The sequence below is a fragment of the Durio zibethinus genome, chromosome 5 (assembly GCF_047325235.1).
Source record: "Durio zibethinus cultivar Kanyao isolate XHJ-2024 chromosome 5, ASM4732523v1, whole genome shotgun sequence".
Classification (NCBI taxonomy): domain Eukaryota; kingdom Viridiplantae; phylum Streptophyta; class Magnoliopsida; order Malvales; family Malvaceae; genus Durio; species Durio zibethinus.
Genome location: NC_143166.1, coordinates 19312655 through 19328391, shown reverse-complemented (window position 1 = coordinate 19328391; position 15737 = coordinate 19312655). Strand labels below are relative to the sequence as shown.

General features: G+C 31.8%; 1 non-coding gene across 1 annotated transcript; it reads left to right on the top strand.

Annotated features, from left to right (window-relative positions):
* The first annotated feature begins 6215 nt into the window (after positions 1–6215).
* On the top strand, positions 6216–6322 carry LOC149518756 (small nucleolar RNA R71). The gene has a single exon (XR_016342513.1). It is a non-coding gene; the product is annotated as a small nucleolar RNA R71 (small nucleolar RNA).
* The last annotated feature ends 9415 nt before the right edge of the window (positions 6323–15737 follow it).

Below are 15737 nucleotides of genomic sequence, written 5' to 3'. Positions count from 1 at the left end.
AATAATTTGATGCAAGTTTTTTGCAAGTGGCTAAGTATCCATAATGGGTAGCCAATATAGTCCCAGTTTTTAAGAAAGATGGAAAAGTATGAATGTGTATAGACTATCGGGACTTGAATAAAGCTAGTCCAAAGGATAACTTTCCTTTACCTCATATTGACACATTGGTAGATAATACGGCTAAGCATTTGATTTTCTCCTTTATGAATGGTTTCTCGGGGTATAATCAAATAAAAATGGCTGCAGAGGATATGGAAAAGACTACTTTTGTGACCATGTGGGGAACCTTCTGCTATAAAGTCATGCCTTTTGGGTTAAAGAATACTAGGGCAACATATCAAAGGGCCATGGTAACACTCTTCCATGACATGATACACAAAGAGATTGAGGTGTATGTAGACGATATGATTGCAAAGTCTTATGAGGATGAAGATCATGTCATCAGCCTCAAAAAGTTATTTGAGAGGTTGAGAAAGTTTCAACTCAAATTAAACCCAGCCAAGTGCACCTTTGGGGTAAAGTCAGGAAAGTTGCTAGGCTTTGTGGTCAGTGAAAGAGGAATTGAAGTCGATCCTGATAAGATACAAGCCATCCAGAATTTGTCACCTCTCAGCACACCAAAAGAAGTTTGAGGTTTTCTGGAGAGATTGAACTACATTTCTCGGTTCATCTCTCAGTTTACTTACAAATGTGATCCTATATTTAAGCTTCTCTGTAAAGATAATCCTGGGAAATAGAATGAAGAATGTCAAGAGGCGTTTGATAAAATTAAGCAATATTTATCGAACCCTCCGATATTGGTGCCACCTGTTCCAGGGAAACCTTTAATCTTATACTTAACTGTATGTGAAAGTTCAATGAGATGTGTGCTGGGGTAGTAAGACGAAGCTAGTCGAAAGGAGAGAGCTATTTACTATCTGAGTAAGAAGTTCATGGAATATGAATCCAAGTATTCTTTATTGGAGAAAATATGTTGTGCATTAGCGTGGACTGCCAAAAGACTCAGACAGTATATGCTCTATCACACTACGTGGCTCATAGCGAAACTGGATCCCATTAAGTTTATCTTCGAGAAGCCTTCTTTGTCTGGGAGAATCGCTAGATGGCAAGTAATGCTCTCGGAATACGATATTATATACGTGAGCCAAAAAGTAATAAAAAGGGGCGCTATAACAGAATTTCTTACAGATTGTGCTACTAAAGAGTATGAACTGATGGAGCTGGAATTCCCTGATGAAGACTTGATGACTATTGCTCAATCAGAGGAAAAGGAGCATGGAGAAAAATGTTGGAAAATGTATTTTGATGGAGCTGCTAATGCCTTGGGGCATGGAATTGGGGCAATTTTAATTTCTGAGACTTACAAAGATTGGCATGAGAAGTTGCCATTTGCAATACATGCATATCGAACGTCAGTTCGCACCTCTACTGTGGCAACCCCATTTTCTTTGGTTTATGGGATGGAAGCTGTACTACCAGTGGAAGTAGAGATCCCCTCTTTGAGAGTTTTATAAGAAGTTGAGTTAGAAAAACCCGAATGGATTCGAGAACGTTATGAGCAGTTAAATTTCATAGAAGAAAAGAGATTGACTGCACTGTGCCATGGTCAGCTGTATCAAAGAAGAATGATGAGGGCTCATGATAAGAAAATTTGACCCCGTTGCTTTCGAGAAGGAGAGTTGGTCTTGAAAAGAATTCTCTCAATCCAACACGATGGTAGAGGAAAATAGACTCCGAATTGAGAAGGATCGTATGTGGTGAGATGGGCTTTTTCAGGTGGAACGCTGATACTGACTAAGATGGATGGAAATGATTTACCTTATCCTATAAATTCTGATGCTGTGAAAAAATACTATGCTTAAAAAAATGAAAAAAAATGAAAAAAATGAAGAAAAAATGAAAAAATGAAAAAAATGAAAAAAGAAAAAGTGAAAAAAGAGGACTCAAGGCGAAAACCTAAAAGGGCGGTTTGAGTCATAGGAGGTTTGTCTAAGTTGAAAACCTGAAAAAGCAGCTTAGATAAGGAGAATACAGCATTAAATTTAAAAGTCTGCTAATATGGAGGCTAGTAAATTCGAAAAAGTTTCAAGTTGTTAAATACATCAGAAGGTTGAGTTTTCAGAAAAACTTTGAGATGTGTTATCATGATTATTTGATTGTTCATTTTGGGCTTTATCCCTACACCTATCCTTGTAATTCTTTCTTGGCCAAAGTTTGCCAACATTTTGCTAATAAGAGACATTCTATTTCATTCTTTGTGTCTTTTTCTTATGATTGTTTCTCAACATTCAGATTCTTTTCTTTTTAATACCCCACCATTGAAGAAATGTGCAAATGCATTTTTACTTTTTGAGTTTGAAATAATGATAGATGAATGAATAACAACATGAAATATTTTTACATTACATTGAATAAGTCAAAAGTGAAAAAGGCAGAATCGAGATGTTCAGCTCCTGATTAGGACATTGAATCTGGGAAAAGATTTTTATAAGAAGAATGTGAGTGGAAGAGACAATTAAGAGCTACACTGGTTCGATCTTAGAAGAGCAGTGTAATTGGATCTCTGAAGAATCAAAAGGCTTGATGCCCAAAAAAAAAAAGCTTGAGAAACTTGAGTACCATACATTGAATAGGAATTAATTGGCCAACATTTGCATAGCATGCATTGAAATTCATATGCATTGCATAGCATACACTATTTTCAAGAAAGTATAGTGTATAAATTCAAGAAGCAGGGTGTTCCAACATCCCACATAGAGAAGACAGATATGAAGATATTTTACAAATTTGAGAAGAAACTTGTCAGGTAAGTTCCTAATCCTTGAAATAAGATGTTCTTTTGGTATCAGGGTTGATTTATAAGACCTTTGGGCATAATCTCCTGAAATTCTTTCAAACACAACTTTCAACTCCTTTGGACATGATTGTCAAGGAGCAATTTACTTTTCAAAGTCGTGGTGCCTCTGTTTAGATGAGCAATTTACTTTCCAAAGTCGTGGTGCTTCTGTTTAGAGGAGCAATTTACTTTCCAAATTCGTGGTGCCTCTATTTAGAGGAGCAATTTACTTTTCAAAGTCGTGGTGCCTCTGTTTAGAGGAGCAATTTGGTACCTCTGTTTAGAGGAGCAATTTACTTTCCAAAGTCGTGGTGCCTCTGTTTAGAGGAGCAATTTATTTTTCAAAGTCGTGGTGCCTCTGTTTAGAGGAGCAATTTACTTTCCCAAAGTCGTGGTGCCTCTGTTTAGAGGAGCAATTTATTTTTTTCAAAGTTGTTGAGCCTCTGATTAGAGGAGTCATTTATGTTTCTCAAAGTCATTAAGCCTCTGCTTAGAGGAGCTTTGATAAAAAAAAAAAAAAACAAAAAGTGAAAAGGTCAAGTTGAGTCTTGATTGGGTGTCTATGTATTTGCGCAATTTTTGTTTCACAAAAAATATGCAAAAAAAGGCAGCTGTAGACACCCAATTTGGTCCAGGCCCTGATCAATTGGGTCTGGTCTAAATGGGTAAGTCTATATATATATATTATTTTTTTCTCTTCATTTTATTTTTTTTAATTTTTTTTGTATTTTACATTTTTATTTTATTTTATTTTTATTATTATTATTTTATATATGTATATATATTTTTTTCTTTTCTTTTATTATTATTTTTTTATCTTAGGTATTTGTGTATTTATTACTATGTATATATCTTTATTTTTTTTCTTTTTTTTTTTTGTTAATAGTTATGTATTATCTGTTATTTAATTTTAATTTATTTGTTAATTTTTTTGATTTATCTGATTATTTTTGTTTGATTTTTTCTTTTATTTTTTTTATTTATCTGGCTAAAAATTGGATTGGGATCAATCAGAAAAGTTCCTGTTGGATTCAATGATTGAATCCCGATCCAAAGAGGAATTGAGATTGATCAGAAACTCCTGATCAATCCCTATAAAAGGGACCCTCTAAAACAGAACAAAGGATAGAAAATCAGTGAGCAAAAAGCTACTGATTCGAGAGAAAAGAGGCATATAGAAGAGTATAGAAGGCTAAGAAAAGGTTTAGAAGTGTTCTGGGAGTTAGCAGAAATTTTTTGAAGATTTTTGGTGATTTTTTTTTTGGAATTTCTGGAAAATTCCATATTTCGGTTGAATCTTCCTGCGAAAGTTGCATTTTTCGTCGAAAATTTTGGCCAACTTTGAATTTTCGGTGAGCTACCTAGTTTTCGGTGAAGGATCCCATAAACCGACCAACTTTCCAGTAAACTTCCGATGAAAAACCTAGATTTCGGTGACTTTTTCCAAAATCTGATGAACATTCAACCAGAGTTCTTCGGCCGTTTAGAGAGAAGCGAGAGGAAAAAGGAAGAAGATAGAGAAAGGGGAGGAGCTTTCTATCAAAAAATAGAGGGAAGGGCCTTATATACCCTCCCAAAATGACATTGTTTTTACCTTAAGTGACCCAAAGGATCCGCGCGTTTTGTAGAGATTCGACCTGACTCGAGCGTTGACCCACTTCCTGACCCGCGCGTGTCTTCCACCTCCGAGCCGATAGCCTAGCCGAGCCGAGGTTCCAAGCCACTTCTCCGAGCCATTTTCTCTTCCTTGAGCCAAGCCGAGCCGAGCCGTACTCTGAGCCACTCCAAGTTTTTTTTTTTTTGAATTTTTTATTTTATTTATTATTTATTTATTAGATTAGGTTTATTTAGTATTCTTTTTACCTATATTTTATTTTTTATTTTTATTTTTGTTTTACTTTTCTTTATTTTATTTTTTTTATTTTCACTTTTTTTTGTTTTATTGTTTTATTTTCTTTAAACAAAAATAAAAAAAAATATTTTTGGGGAAAAGTTGAAAATATCAATTTTCCTTGAAAATCAAAGTTTCAAAAAAAATATTTTTGGAGAAAAGTTGAAAGTATCAATTTTCCTTAAAAATAAAATTTCAAAAATGGGTTTTTTAGGAAAAGTCGAAAATATCAATTTTCCTTGAAAATCAAAGTTTCCAAAAAATATTTCTGGGGAAAAGTTGAAAGTGTCAATTTTCCTTAAAAATAAAATCTCAAAAAAAAGAATTTTTGAGGAAAAGTTGAAAGTATCAATTTTCTTTGAAAATCAAAGTTTCAAAAAAATATTTTTGGGAAAAAGTTGAAAGTATCAATTTTTCCTGCACAAGAACAATCATCCTTTCCTTCCCTTTTATTTTGATTTTGATTTTGATTTTTTCTTTAAATAATCCGATGACGGAGCCTCTGCAAGTGAAACGGTAGTTTTTCTTGCATACTCTTGAGGTGAGGGAATTTTTTTAGTTTTCTGCTAAAAGTATTAGAGTCAATTGAGAATAATTTCCAACAATTAATTACTTGGTAAAATTTTAAGGCTCATTGGATAACACAAATTTAAGCTGGTACCATCTTTTGATGGACGTTGTGAGGGTGCTATAACCTTTCTCACACGTAACCGAACTCCCGAACCCTGTTCTGGTTAGTAGACCTGAACCTATTCTTTTAGGGACTCTTAAACTTAGGTGCTCCTTGAAAGGACAGATTCCTTAGGTGGCCAATCACACCTAGACAAAAAAAGATTGGTGGCGACTCCCTTAAGTCAATGTCTAGCGATAAATCCCCGGATCTAGACGTTATGACATCTAGTGGTTTCCAAAACTGTAGATAATTTCTTCAAGTGAATTTTCTTTTCTTGTAGTAAGGGTGGTGATACTTATTGGTATTAAGGCACTCGAGGTTCAAGCTAAGATACTTGAGGTTGTTGGTCTTAAGGTAATAAAGTTTATGAGAAACTCGATGGGTTAAATGGCTTTTCATAGGATAGTTGGCCTTGAGTATTACCCTATGAAAAAATTGGGTTAATTTTCTATCATTGATTGTATGTGTTTGGATTGCAGTTGGATGGTTGCCTAATAAACTGGTCAATGTATTGAAAAGGCTTAGTCCGGATTGGGCATTTATCAGTGTCATGTCCATCCCCACACACGTTGCAAAAAATGAATGGACTTTTGAATGAATGATACTAGCCTAGGCATAGAATGGATCTTAAGACTTTCCTATGGTTTTGCCTCTCATTTGACCATTGATAATAGTTAGCTACTATATTTTCAATTAGGTTATAGGTACCATCTATAATTTTTCTCATTAATGCCCCATTAGCAAGAGCATTTACTATAGTTCTAGATTGTCCACTAAGTTTATTATAGAAAATGTAAATTTCTAGCCATTTTGGTAGTCTATGGTGTGGACGCCTCTTCAATAACTCTTTGAATCTTTCCCTGGCCTTATATATGGTCTTAAAATCATATTGCAAAAAGCTTGTTATCTCGTTCTTCAATTTGGCTGACTTGGTTGGAGGAAAAAAATTGGTTAAGAATTTTTGTGCTAAATCAACCTAAGTAGTAATAGAACCTAGTGGCATGGATGTCAATGAACTCTTAGCTCTATCCCTAGGTGAGAAAAGAAATAACCTAAAGCGAATGGCATCATCAGTAACACCATCTTTCTTAAAGGTACCACAAATTTAAAAAAAACTACATTAGTGAGTAAGAGGATCATCACTAGTCAAACCCCTGAATTGCATTGAAGTTTGTATCAATTAGATGATAGCAATGTCAATTTCAAAATTTGTCGCTTGAATAGCTAGTCGCCTAATACTAGTTTGAAATTCCTTAATGTGCAGCACAACATACTCCCTAAAGGTATATTCTCTAGAGCTTGGCAATGGTGTCTATGTAACTAGAAGTTTTGAGCTTTTCCCTACTTAATCTCCTAAGTGTAGTGTGCTCAAATCCTAGATAAATTAGGATTAACTCACTACTTCTCATTTAGTGCATACACTAGCCGCAATAATTCAAAGTAAATAAAACAAAAAATTATCAAAGACAAAGAGAAAAGCTATTTACAAGTTGACAAGTGAAAAGAAAAGAGTTATTTACAGGTATTTTCATAAAGAGGTGAACCAATCTATAACTAAGCATGCCTATTAATGATATTAGTCTTAGGTTAAACCATCAATTTCCCACAACAGTGCCAAAAACTAGATGTGTGAAATCTGCAAGTGCGTAAGCTGTATTAAGTAATAAAGTGATGAGTGAGTTATCATTCCCATGAGAATTCACTTAAGGACTAATCTAGATCTAAGTATCGAAATGTAGCACCTTAACCATTGTTGGCTCAATCAAATCAAATTTTAACTAACAACTATAATTGCAAGTAAATAAACAAACAAAAATGGAATAAAAAAAACAAGAACCGAACAGAAAACTTTGAAAGAGAAATTTAACAAAACAAAGCCAGCATTGAAACTAAATGTAAAAACAGAAAATTAAATGCATGAAAATTAAGCAACTGAATGTGAAAATGAAGAATGTAAAAAACATTATAGGTAAATGAACAATGAAAATTCAAGGCATCATTTAACAGCAAATCAAAGTGAAATAAGCTTGTAAAGCAAAAAAAGTCAAAATAAGAATTTTGACAAACAAGTAGTAAATGAAAAATTAAAGACAAAGTAAATGACGAACAAATTTGATTCAAGCTAGCACTTACCTCATAGGCACTGTAACTACCTTGAAGTAACACTAACATTCCTTAATGATTACCAAACAGCCATGAATACTCAAGAAAACTTCAAGGACTGATCATGAAAAATCACACTCAAGAACTTTAGGTTTTCTCTCAAATCTCATGGTGTTTGAGACTTAAATTTAAAAGCAAGCTAGTAACTAATATAAGAACATGTAAATGGAAGATAAACTGAAATTGAATGAAAAAATATAAAGAATTGAAGTAAAACAGCAACCATACTGAATAGGGTAGAATTGAAAGTAGAATTTAAAAACTGGAGATTGCAAGTCAAATTAAAGAGGTTTGCAAGAAGAAATGATTCCTAACGCTAGAAAGCATGTAAATCAAAGCTTGAATACAAGTGAAATGCTGGAAATTAAAGAGAAAGTGCAAGAAAGTTGAGTGTTTGGCAACAAAGAAAATAAAGGACAATAGAATTTGCAAAAACAGAAAATGCAATCTCAAAATTGAAAGTAAATTCAAAGAATATCATAGTAAATGTGAAGAACAATTAAAAAGAACTTTGAAGTGCTGGAAAATTAAAGAAAATGAAAACGAAAGCTGTTTGAAAAGAAAGAAAATGCAAGAAAATTAAATGTGCAGAGAAAAGTAAATTTACACTACTCCTAATCTAAATTCTAACCTAATGAGCTTTCTAAGCTTCTCTCTTCACATGGCAGCTACATGGGTTATTTATAGGCAAGATATGTTTGGACCAATAGGAGTTTTCCATTTTGCCAAGTCAGCCTCTAACTAAGCAAATGAACTGTAAAACCATAAGTTCCACTCTTCTCTAGTCATCAACGTTTCTTCACTTCTTGGGGAGCTTTGAGCTGAATTTTATGATCTAAGTGCTTCATTAATTGACCAATAGGAAGTCTTCAAAATGCTATGTCAGCTACTATTCTCCTTAAGTCTTGGAGTGCAAAATTTGTGTTCACACGTGGCATGTAACTACTCCAAAACTGCCTAAGGAATCTGCCGCCCATTTTCTCTTTAAATTAAGCTCAATTTGTTGCTATCTTTTTACTCACATTTCAAGCAATGAAAGGCCCTAAAATTCTAACTCAGCCACTCATTAATTGGCCAAAATTAACCAAAATTATAGCTCCCAAACAATTTACAGAACCGCACTTACAGGCTGCCTTTCTTTCTTGGTCTTTTGCAAGCATTTCATTGGCTTAGACTTTCTTCCTTTAGCTTCTTGAACTTCCTTAGCAACTTTATCACTTTAAACAGGTCTTGAACTGTTCTTAATCATGCTTCAAAACACCTTTAACTAGCTTAAATCCATCACACTCCTTGGAAGACTCAATTTCATCGCTAATTGCTTCTAGGTTCAGCCAAGTCTATTTATTTACTTCCAAAATCAATTCAAATAATGCATATTTGCCTCCTTTTCCTTATTTTGCTAAATTTTACCTACATATGAGAAAATTCATTATTTGGGAGTACATTTTCAAGATTTTCTTAGGAAACAAGCAAAAAATGCATCATAAAATCATATGATAATCCTATAAAATTGTAGAATTATCATTTCACTATCACAACAAATAGAAATTGAAGAAATTGGTTTAAGCTATAAAGGTACATCATATAACAAATTTCTTAGCCATTGCTTTTTTAGTTGCTGCAGCCAATACAGTAAACTCCACTGCAATGCTGGAATCCATGATGTATGTTTGTTTCTTGGAACCCTAAAAAGTGGCACCTGCACCAAGTACAAAGATTTATTTCTTTGTACAAGCATGATCTTCCATATTTGTAATACAACTAGCCTCCAAATATGTTTCTAGAATCAAAGGAAATCCACTATAACATAATTCCTAAGTGATTGTTTTCTTTATGTTCCTAAGTATTTTTCTTTATCGCTTGCTAGTGCAAGTTTCTTGGCTTACTTTCTACCTACTTAACTTTCCAATAGCAAATGCTATGTTTGGCTTTGTGCAAGTCTTTGCATACATGATACAACCAATTATTTTTGCATATTGCAACTGATTGATTGTCCTACTAATATTATACACTGATTTTATTTGAGGATCCATGGATATCAATACTAGAATACAATTGAAAAGATCAATTTTTTTAAGCATTTTTTTAGTAAAATGTAATTGTGACAAAGTTATGCCACTATCGTCTCGAATTATTCTAATTCCAATAAGAACATCCACTAAACCCATATCTTTTATTGAAAAATTATTTGAAAAGGAGTTCTTTGCATCCTAAATTTGTTCTAAATTCATGCCAAATATTAACATATCATCCACATTGATTCAAAAAGTCTACAAGTGCAGAAGTCATTCAAGTAATAATAAAAGCTAAAAAACCTAGATATCGATCTCATGAGAATTAGTTAAAGAGGTTCCTAGCCTAAGTACTTATTATCCCATATCCTATCTAAAGTTGGTTAAATCAAACAAAGGAAAACATGACATTAAACTAACTAAAAAAAATAAAATCTAACAAAGCATTTAACACAAGCATAGTAAAGAGTAAGCTTGCAATATGTAAACCAAGTAAAGCAAAACAATGTGCAAAAACAGTAGCTAAAATGGTATACAATGAACTAAACATGAATTAAAATATAATTTTTATCTAAAAATTTAAACGGGCAAGTTCAAGAAAGAAGTAAAACAATAACCAAAATAATGTAACCGAAATAACTAATTTAAACTAACTTTAACTAACTTCTAAATTCTAACTAATGAAACATTGAGATAATTCTTTAAAATTAATCTAACCAAATTGGAAATTGCAACAATAGAATATGAATGAAAAATCCAAACTGATTTAATGTGAAATTTAAATAACAAAATTGCAAATTTAAAAGACCAAGCAAAACCATAACTAAGGTATAAGCTAAAAACTAAAAGTTAAGCAAAACATGTAAATCTATTGTGCTTCCATTTGTATCAAATGAAATAGTAAAGTGCAAAAACAACTAATGATCAGTGGAAATAAATTTTAAATGCAAATGATGAATTAAAGTTGCAAGAAATTCTAGAAACCTATAGATCAAGTGAAAATCTAAATTGTGTAAAAGTGCATGAATCTAAACTGGAAATTGAACAAACATTGAAGAAACTATAAGAGAACATGCATCGAAGAACAAAATTTGAAGAGAAATTGCAAGAATTAACAAGAAAAGGTGCGAAATAAAAACTGAGTTAAGCTTAGTAACTATAGAATCATGAAAGAAAAAAAAATTAGATTTGGAACTTTCTAGAAAGAATGAACTTAAACTAAGCTTAGACATTCTTAATCAACAAGTTCACATCATGAATCGATAAAGAAATCTCATCAAACAATTAAAATTCCAACTCACTGAATGAAGATTCAAACCGAAAATTTAGAGTAAGTGCAGGAAAATTCATTCAAACAACAAGTAAATGCAAGAAATTAAATGCAACAAAATGAGAATTAACAGGTAGACACATGAATTAAAGTTTACAATGTGCAAAAGTCGCAAATCAAATGCCAAGATGGAAAGAAGATCCTTGATATTCTGTCATTCATTCAAAGTTCAACTCTGCCAACTAAGTTTAGTTGAAACTTTGGAGCTAGATCTGGAGTTGTGTGCATGGAATTTACAAGAGATTTTCTCTAAATTTAAAGATTTATGAATTGAGAATCTAATAGAAAACTTTTAGCTCAAAACAAGCTAAATTTCATTAAGAACTGATTAGAACATTACAAGGAGGTCAAAAATTGAAATTGCTAAAAAGCATTGGTAATCATGTGAAATTAGTGGAATTTGAAGGCAAAAACGTAAGATCCTTGAAATTTCATTGAGAAAATATGAAAGTACATTGAAAATTGATGCAAAAAAGTTAAATTTGCATAGAAAGTAAAGAAAAGAAAGTGCCAAACAACCTTGTTTGAGAAGCAAGAAAATAAAAGTACAAAAAAAATAAAGTGCAAAAACTTAAAACTAAAAATCTAAAAATCTATCTAAAAGCTCCCTAATGGCTGGCCTCTCTCTCAAATTTACATGAAAATGGAAGATGCTTCAACCTATAAAATTGTAGTAAAAATTATCTAAATAAGCACCAGCATTCTGGATCTTTCTTCATTCCTTCCTTCATGGTTTTTGCTTGCTTATTTGGTTCTTTGAGCTCCCTTTTCTTTCAAGCCTTCTTCTAATAATCCCTTGAACTCCAAGAAGTCAAAATTATGACCAATTGGAGGCCTTCAAACAGCAAACTAAGCCACTCCAATTGGTTTTCTTTGAATCTCCAAGAGTGGAGCCAAAATGTATTTGATCCCATGGTGTTTTCATTAACGTCTCACTTGCAATTGCTTTCAATATTTTGGTTCCTATTTTAGCAAAGTCCTTCTTCATTTTGCTGCCAAATTTCTAGCCATTAAATGGACAAATTATACATTATAATCCTTGGAAAAATTTTGGGAAATTACCAATTCAAAGTTAACTTCCAATCTAACTATCTAATGGACTTATTACCTTTTAAGCATGTAAAAAGGTGGTAAAAAGGTAATAATGCATTATTGAGCCAAAGAAGACCATTTCAAATGAGAATTATGATAGTTGAGACTTGATATAATGTTTCATGAAGTTTAATTAAGGTTAAGAAATGATAGAGGAAATAGTTAAAAAAATCTCCCCTAAAAAGCAATGTAGTACAATCACACTTATTATAGCCTTTTCTAGCTTTTAACACCATAAATCCTCAAAATGAGTCTAAATACTCCAAAATTCCTCATTTTCTATATTTTCACCTACACATGGAACGATTATGCATTTAGTAGTATTTTTGCAAAATTCTCAAGGATCAAGCCAAAATTCATGATAAATTGCACTAAAAATAAGTAAGAAAATAGTAAAATTTTAGTGTAATCACATATATAAGCAAATTATGAAGCCTTTGCCATTTTTAAATTTGTTATATATGTACTTATTGAACTTATTAATTTTATAGCCATTAGCTAGAATGACTTCATCAAAATTTTTATGCCACTATTATTGTGCTTACTTAATTCCATACAGGGATTTAAGAAGCTTACAAACCTTATCATTTTGCCTAGGAATGATAAGCCTTTTTGGTTGTTTCATATATACTTCCTCTTCTAATTCACCATTTAAAGATGCCGTATTTACATTCATTTAATGTATAACCAAATTGTAAATCTAGGTAAGTGAAATTAAAAACCTAATTGTAGCTATTTTAGCTGTTAGAGCATACATATCAAAGTAGTCAATTCCTTGCTTTTGCTAAAGCCTTTGGATACCAACCTTGCTTTAAATCTATCTATGGTTCCATCTACCTTCATTTCTTTTTAAAAATCCATTTACAACTTATTAGCTTGGAATTGGGTGAAAAGTCAACCAAAATCCAAGTTTTATTTTTCAATATTGAGTTCATTTCATCATTTACTACTTCTTTCCAAAAAGTAGAATCTTAAGATTTCATTGTTTCTTTATAGGCAAAAGGATCAAACTCCATATTAAAGCAATTCTACAAAGAATATAAAGAAATCTAGTCTAAAATCTTTTACTTTTCTAACCCTTTTCCTTTTTTTTTTTAATTTATTAACAAGATCTTCATTAATTTCACTTTGATCCAATGGAATTTCTTTTTCATTTGTAAGATGAATTGATTATAGTCACTTTAGTTGTCTTGAAATATATTTAAATATATTTTCATTATAAATTACACGATTTAATAACTATGTTGGTCGAAATTGAATAATTCAATTCAATTACCATGAACTTATATACTTTACTATTTTGTGCATTTCCTATGAATATACATTCTATTTCTTTTTCACCCAACTTTTTATTTTTAGGTTCTGAAACTTTAACTATAGTTTTGCATCCCCAAACCTTTAAATAATTAAAATTTATTTTCTTTTTCTTTCATTGCTCATATGAGGTTATTTTAGTGTCCTTGTTAGTAACTCATTAGTATGTGATAAGTTATTAATAAAGCTTTAACCTAAACTCTTTGCCTAAGACTAGAATATGATAATATTGCTTTTACCATTTCTATTAAGACCTTGTTTTTCCTTTTAGCTGCACCATTTTGTTGTGGTGTCTAAGGAGTTAAAGCTTGTTGGATTATTTTGGTGGATTCAAAGTCTTTATTAATAGCTTGTCAACCTAATCTAGAATACTAATTTTGGAAAATTTTGAATTTTGAAGAAAGGTTCCAAGGCATATAACAGTGCCACTTTCCTTAAGGTTTTATTTGCCCCAAGTGTATGATTTACTTAGTAGGTGTGCCAAAGGGTTACTAAGATAAATCTTAAGGCTAAAATGAAACCCAGCGATTGACTTCATTTTGCATTGATGAATTTATGCCACTGAGCATATACCAGTGTATTATAAGATTACCAAACTTCTAAAAATAAATTTCTATAACAAAACGTTATAAAAGAAATCTAAAGATTATTTGAAGTAGAAGGGAAAGTTCTACGAGTTGTTTCTATATATTTGCTAGAAATCCAAATGAGCTTTTATATTATTTGTCACAACGTATGGGTTTGGTAACCAAATTGTTGGACGTGGAGAAAACAAATAAAAACTATTTTTAAAAAATTTATCAAACCTAATGAGTCAATACCAATCTTTTTTAGGGTTTGACTAGCCACCCAAAAAGTTTATCCTTTTAATAAAACTTTAAACTTGTTTTAAAGTTTATTGAAAAGATGTTTTAGTCTACGAAATTGAATTTAGGTTTAGGAGTCAGTTTCATGTAAGAAAGGGATAGCACCCCACAATGCTAGTAAAAAAAAGGTACCAATTGATTGCATGTTATCCTTAAGTTTTTGTAAAAATGGCCCTAAATTTAATGTTTACAAATTAATTCCTTAACTTTATTTATTTATTCAAAAAATTGAGTTTTTTAAAATTTATGTTTTTGAAAACAAATTATTTTATTATTTTTTAACTATTTTTTCTTTGAAAAACGAAGGCAATCATTTTTGGATCAAGATAAAAATCTTAAGTATCGAAACACTTGCTTTACTCTCTTACATCTAGGTAGAGTTTCGAAAATGTTTCTAATTTTGGGAGTTTTTAAAATGCCTGATAAAACTAAGTAATATTTCACGAAAATGATAACCATTGAGAGCCCTTTATATTTAGGCCAAATCTCAAAAGTTATTTTTATTTGAAATGTTACCTTATTTTATTATTCTTGAAACCTTTTCTTACAACACTTTATTTATAAAACATGTAAATGACATGCATGAAGATATACTATATGAATGAAAGTTAAAATATGATTGAGGAATGTAAATGCATGAATGAAATGATAATTCAAAGATGCATGTGACAAATATATTTAAAATAAAATGCAAATGCATGAGGATGGATTAAGGGTTGGCTTTTAGGGTTTGGAGTTGATTTGGGATTTAGGGTCTAGAGTAAGGTTTAGGGCTTGTTTGAGGTGTAGGGGTTAGGTACGATTTAAAGGTTAGTTTAGGGTTGGTTTGGTTTAGTTTGAGTTTGGTTTGGTTAGGGTTTGGCTTAGGTTAATGGTCTAGGTTAGGGTTTAGGTTAGATTTAGTTAGAGTTAGGTTCTGGTATGATAGTTTAGGGTTTAGGATAGGTATAAAGGTTTAGGGTTTAGCATAGGTTTAATGGTTTTGGATAAGTTTAAGGGTTTGGGGTTTGGTTAGGGTTTAGGGTTTGTGTGATGGTTTAGTGTCTGTTTGAGGGTTTAAGGTTTGCATGGGGTTTTAGTTTAGGGTTTAATGTTTGCAATGGTGGTTTAGGGTTTGGTTTAGAGTTTAAGGTTTGTATAGAGGTTTAGGGTTTGCATTGGTGGCTTAGGATTTGTATTTAGGATTTTAGGTTTGCATGAGAGGCGCATGTGATAAAATAAACATGAAATCAATGTATAATGTAACATTTGAGTCATGAAATGTGATTAAACATGAAAGTCCAAAACTTAAGCATATTCACAAACACATTATGAGCTAAGCATGCATGCAAAACCCTGGCCAAAAGAAAATCAAACACCAAGGGTTAAAAAGAGGATGAAGGTTCAGCCAAGCCATGGTTAGGGGCTCGGACAAAACCTTCAAGTTCATTTTAAGCTTCCATTGCATTGGCTAAACATATGGAACAATGTATGCATCATTTCATTTCAAATCAAACACATGAAAAAAAAAGTAAAATTTACTAGAAAGCTCACTAACTATACACTTTTTATTCTTTGAAA